Source organism: Onychostoma macrolepis, chromosome 03 (assembly GCF_012432095.1).
Source record: "Onychostoma macrolepis isolate SWU-2019 chromosome 03, ASM1243209v1, whole genome shotgun sequence".
NCBI classification, from domain to species: domain Eukaryota; kingdom Metazoa; phylum Chordata; class Actinopteri; order Cypriniformes; family Cyprinidae; genus Onychostoma; species Onychostoma macrolepis.
In genome coordinates, this window is record NC_081157.1 from 36,593,710 (window position 1) to 36,600,024 (window position 6,315).

The following is a 6,315-nucleotide window of genomic DNA, read 5'->3' on the forward strand; positions in this document are numbered from 1 at the left end:
ACAACAATGTTTTTTCTTTATATTTTTTGTGACAATTTTTTATTTTTTTATTTATATTAAAAACAAATTAATGATACACAGATTAAAGGGATAGTTCAACCAAAAATAAAAATTCTGAATGAATGAATGATGCATTTATATAGCGCTTTTTATTGTGTATTGCTGTACACCCAAAGCACTTTACAATCTCCTCAACCACCACCAGTGTGCAGCATCCACTTGGATGATGCGACGGCAGCCACAGGACAACGGCGCCAGTGCGCTCACCACACACCAGCTACAGGCGGAGAGGAGAGAGAAATAGAGCCAATCAAGTGGATAGGGATTATTAGGAGGCCATGATTGATAAGGGCCAGTGGAGGGAATCTGGCCAGGACACAGGGGTTACACCCCTACGCTTTACAGGAAGTGCCATGGGATTTTTAATGACCACAGAGAGTCAGGACCTCGGTTTAACGTCTCATCCGAAAGATGGTGCTTTTTGCCAGTATAGTGTCCCCGTCACTATACTGGGGCATTAGGACCCACACAGACCACAGGGTGAGCACCCCCTGCTGGTCTCACTAACACCTCTTCCAACAGCAACCTAGTTTTCCCAGGAGGTCTCCCATCCAGGTACTGACCAGGCTCACCCCTGCTTAGCTTCAGTGGGCAACCAGTCTTGGGCTGCAGGGTGATATTGCTGTGGCTAAAATTCTGTCATTAATATAACTGAAATCATGGTATGTAACAATAACTATTGGATTGTTTCATTGAATACCTTAATATAAAGATTTAAATACAAAATTCTGTCATTAATTACTTACCCTCATGTCGTTCCAAACCCGTAAGACCTTCGTTCATCTTTCGAACACAAATTAAGATATTTTTGATGAAATCTGGGAGCTTTCTGACCCTCCAATATACAGCAATGGTACTACCTCGATCAAGGCACAGAAACGTAGTAACGTAGTAACATCATTAAAATAGTCCATGTGACATCAGTGGTTCAATGAAGTAATTTTATGAAGCTATGAGAATAGCTTTTTGTGCACAAAGAAAACAAAAATAATGACTTTATTCAACAATTCTTCTCCCCCGAGTCACCCTAGGGCACCACTTTGGAGAGTATCACGACACATGCGTGTGCTCTGATCTGCACGTAAACAACGTATGTGTGCGTGATGCTGCTGACTCTGCACTGCTGCACTGCTGCACTGCGCCTTGTTTATGCGCAGAGGATAGCATGCGCATGCGTGGTGATACTTTCCAAAATGGAGAAAGAGGGTGACTCAGGGGAGAAGAATTGTTCATCAAAACAATTTAATCAAAAATATCTTCATTTGTGTTCTGAAGGGAACAAAGTTTTTACGGGGTTGGAATGACATGACGGTGAGTAATTAATGACAGAATTTTCATTTTTGGGTGAACTATCCTTTTAAAATCAAATCATTACTCCGTTTGTTTTTAGAATCTCAATCAGCAAACACAGCAAGGCTGGCTCAACCATTGGATGCAGTCAGGATGCAGGGCAGGGCTATCTGTTTGTCCAGCCAATGAAAGTGTTTAGGGAACCTTTTTTGAAAACAATCATTATTTTTCAACTTAGTTTTCTTAATGAAAGCTGTATGCTTCATATCTATTAATTTTCTATCCAGAAAGCAAAAGTAAATACAGTAAAATACAGTAAATACGAGGTACTCCAATCTGCCCTCACAACATCAGGAACTCAGAATCTCCCTTACCGAGTATGTTGTTCCTGTCTTTCAGCACCATCTGGAGAGGGGGGTTCATCTGTAGTGCCAAGCTCTGTGGAAACAGGGAGGACAGGTGGATGATAGGGTTTAAGCAATGAAACATGGAATGTGGGGTGAATCCTGTATTGTGATGGAAGTTTGAGTTCATACGTGAATGGGTTGATTTGCTGGATGACGGGGAAGGGACCAATATACCTGGGACTCTTACAGGGGGCAACCGGATGTCCCGAGTGGAGAGCCATACTTCTTGTCCTGGCTGGAAGGTGGGAGCAGGGACTCTCCAGACATCAGCGTGGTGTTGATGGTGCCCTACTGCCTGCTGTAGATGTTGGTGTGCTGAGTCCCAGACCCTCTCACTCTCCTGGAACCAATGGGTGACGGAGGGAAACTCTGAGGGTTCCCCTGACCAGGGGAACAGAGGTGGCTGATAGCCGAGTACGCACTGGAATGGAGTGAGATTCGTGGAAGGAGTTCTGTGCGTACTCGGCCCAGGTAAGGAACCGGATCCAGGAGTTCTGGTGACCATGGCAGAAGGTATGGAGGTATCGGCCTATCTCCTGGATCTTTCGTTCCATTTGTCCATTGCTCTGTGGGTGATATCCTGAAGAAAGGTTGATGGTCACACCTAGGAGTGAAAAGAAAGCTCTCCATACACGTGAGATAAACTGTGGACCTCTATCAGATACGATCTCTTCAGGAATGCCAAAATTATGGAAAAGATTATTAAACAGTACCTCCGCAGTTTTCATGGCTGCTGGGATTCCTCTCAGAGGAACCAGACTGCAGGCTTTTGAAAATCTGTCCACAGTAACCAGGAGTGTTATTATCAGATACAAGTGCAAGTGTTATTATCAGATACAGGAAGGTCCGTGACGAAATCTACTCCCAGGTGTGACCATGGACGCTGGGGAACAGGGAGAGGTAGGAGTTTGCCAGTAGGTAAGTGGCGAGGTGTTTTAGCCATGGCACATTCCTGGCATCCTCTCACGTACCTTCTGATGTTATTCGCCATTCCAGGCCACCAGAAGCGATCTTTCAACAGTGAGAGGGTTTGATTGGTCCCGGGATGACCAGTGCTCAGGGAGGTGTGGGCTGAATGAATGAGTGGTGTTCGTTGACTGCGAGGAACATAGATGTGACTTGGGGGACACCCCGGCGGAGCAGGATCGGAGACACTGGCTGCTGCGATGTCGTCGTCTAGGGTCCATTGGATCGGGCTAACAATGAACTTAGTGGGGATGATAATCTCTGGATTCTCGGGTTGCTCGTCAGGAGCATGAAGTCTTGACAGAGCATCTGCTTTGGTATTTTTCGTCCCGGGATGATAGGAGATGGTCAAATTAAACTGGGTAAAAAACAAAGCCCACCTGGCTTGTCTGGGGTTTAATCTTTTTGCCTCACGGAGATATTCAAGATTCCGGTGATCCGTGTAGACCACCAAAGGATGACGAGCTCCTTCAAGCCAGTGCCTCCATTCCTCCAAGGCGAGCTTGATGGCGAGTAGTTCTCTATTCCCGATGTCATAGTTTTGCTCCACTGAGGTTAATTTCCGGGAGAAGAAGGCACATGAATGGAGTCGAGGTGGATTCCCCTCGACGAATAATCTCTTTGGATCAGGATGCACCAGGAGCGGAGCCATGGTGAAAGCTTTTTGGAGTTTCTTCATGGCTGTGGTGGCTTCTGAGTTCCAGCACAGAGACTTGGGCTTGCCTTTCAGGAGATTTGTTAATGATGCAGTGATGGAACTGTAGTTCAGAATGAATCGACGATAGAAGTTGGAAAAACTTCTCAAAGTAGGAGTTCTTTAATGGTGGATGGAAGGGGCCAGGTCTTGACTGCTTTCACCTTCCTCTTGTCCATCTTGATGCCATGCACACTGATGTGATAACCTAGGAACTGGATGGAAGGTTGATGGAAGGTGCATTTCTCAGGCTTGAGGTATAATTTATGCTCACAGAGCCGTTGGAGGATCTCCGAGACATGCTGGCGATGTTCGACTTCGTTCCGGGAGTACACTAGGTTGTCGTCGATGTAAACCAGCACAAAGCAGTGGAGGTACTCCCAGAACACCTCATTCATGTAGCCCTGGAATACGGAGGGGGCATTGACGAGACCATACGGCATCACCAGATATTCATAGTGTCCTGTGGGTGTCACAAAGGCAGTCTTCCACTCATCCCCCTCATGTATCCGGATGAGGTTATAAGCACTCCGGAGGTCCAACTTGGTGAAGATCTTGGCTCCACGAAGCTGGAGGAAGGGGATATCTGTACTTGACAGTGATCTTATTGAGTGACCGGTAATCAATACAAGGCCTCAAGCCTCCGTCCTTCTTAGCCACGAAGGAAAAACTGGAAGCAACAGGGGACGTGGATGATCGGATGTATCCTTGTTGTAGAGCCTCAGAAATGTACTCCTCCATGGCCTTCTGTTCAGGGATGGAAAGGGAGGAGATTTTACCTTTGGGCACTGGTTCATCAGGAAGAAGGTCGATGGCACAGTCCCATGGTCTGTGAGGTGGTAATTGGGAGGCTCGTGTCAGGCAGAATATGTCACTGAAGGGGGCATAGTCAGTGGGAATGACAATGGAGCGATTTTCAAGGGGACTTTCAATGGATGTGGAGTTAACTGGAAGCACTGGAACAGACGTGACTGGTTTGGGGAGTTTGGGGAAAGTCGTTACCCCACTTCAGAATCTCTCCGGTGGACCATAAGATAGATGGATTATGGGACAAGAGCCATGGGTTCCCCAACACTATCCCCGCGGTGGAATCCTCCAGAACAAATAAACAGATCTCTTCCTTGTGGAGCTGACCAACTTGCAACCAGATGGGACCCACACAATATCAAACTCTTCCTCTCACGAGGGACTTGCCGGTTATCGATTGGATCTTGTACGAGATGTCATTGAGTCTCTTCTTGAGTTGGAGTTGGTTACACAAGTCGGTGGAATGAAGTTGCCGGCTGACCCAGAGTCGAGGAGGGCATAGACTGAAACACAATGAAGAGGAGCTGCAATCTGAACAGTAGTGGTTAGAGGTTTTATATTGACTGAAGAGGTAGAAATCACACTCACCACGGGTCATGGAGGACGAATGGGACATGCCCTTGTTACATGTCCGTGTTTGCCACAGTATAAGCATAATCCCTGAGTCAGCCTGAGTTGACGTTCACCCGAAGAGAGGCGGGCAATGTCGATCTGCATAGGTTCGGGGTGTGGTTCTGGAGATCTGGGGTATTCTGGCTGGCAGAGAAAGATGGTTGGGTTTTGGCACAAATGTTCCTCCATACAGCCCTGAATCCGATTGGGGCGAGCGAACACTGCATGAGAAAGCCATTGCGTTCCTCCGCCGAGCCAGAGTAGGGCGCTGGATTGACCATGGTACTGGCTGTGTAGATCGGGGCCAAAGAAGAAATACTGGGTGCAGGAACCGGTGCTGGTGCTGGTGCAGATGCCGTGCTGTTTGACTGAGAACTCTTCTCATAGCATCCACCATCCATCCATAATTAAAATTTAATTAGCTGAGTTTTCAGTAGTCATTACTCCAGTCTTCCGTGTTACATTCCTTCATTTCCTTCAGCAATTATTCTAATATGATGATTTGCTGCTTAAGAAATATTTCTTATTATTATCGATGTTGTAAACAGTTGTGCTGCTTAATATGAACTTTTGAAAGGTAGTGTATGTAATTTTTATATATAAATAAGCAAATATGTGATGCTAAATCCAAAGTGAACTGCTCTTAATAATTTGATTAATTTGACCAAGACTTTTAGAGCAAGACACTTGTGATGAGTGCGAAAGTAAAGTATAGAAGTAATGAAGTGATGCATAGGACACAAGTGATGCATGTTTATTTAGCCTTTGATCTGTGTGCTGTTGGGAGCCCAGCGCTGCAAGAGAGAGAGCAAGAGGACTCATATCCCCACCTACTGAAGATTACGCACTAACCATCCACACTAGAAAGGGTCTCAAATGGATTCTCTTGCATTCATGTTTGTCATGGCAACCAAATAAAGTGCACAAAACAAAAAAGACCGGAGACTCTTAAGTGCTAATGGTTGAAAAACAAACTAACAAATAAATAAATAAATAAGAAAAAATACGGAGCTCAAGAAGAACAAATGAATAGATCACTTTTAGTGCTCATGGAACTTTTTAGTCTCTTAATAATAATAATTAAAAAAAAAAAAAATGTGTATGACAAGAAAGCTGAATTAACATTATATACACACAGTCCTAATGTCTCTGACTGCTTCCCTGCATCCTTCCTGACCGCTGCCTTATCAAAGAGCTCCTTTCAGAGCGGAGCAGTGCTGAGGTTCAGAGAATAGCCAGAGAGAGAGACTCAGGCACAGTTTGGCTTTTGTCAGAGTTGATTTGAAGTCACAACTCACATTGACTGCTTGTGCTAAATGTTGTGCTTATTAGACTAGCGTTTACATAATAAAATAAACACAACAGAAGTTAAGATGCAAAGGAAAGAGCACAAATTAAACATATCAGTTAAGGTCAGTAAGACAAACAGAGTCTGTGAATAGTGGAATGGAGAATGCAAATTAAATCCTCTTGATTTAA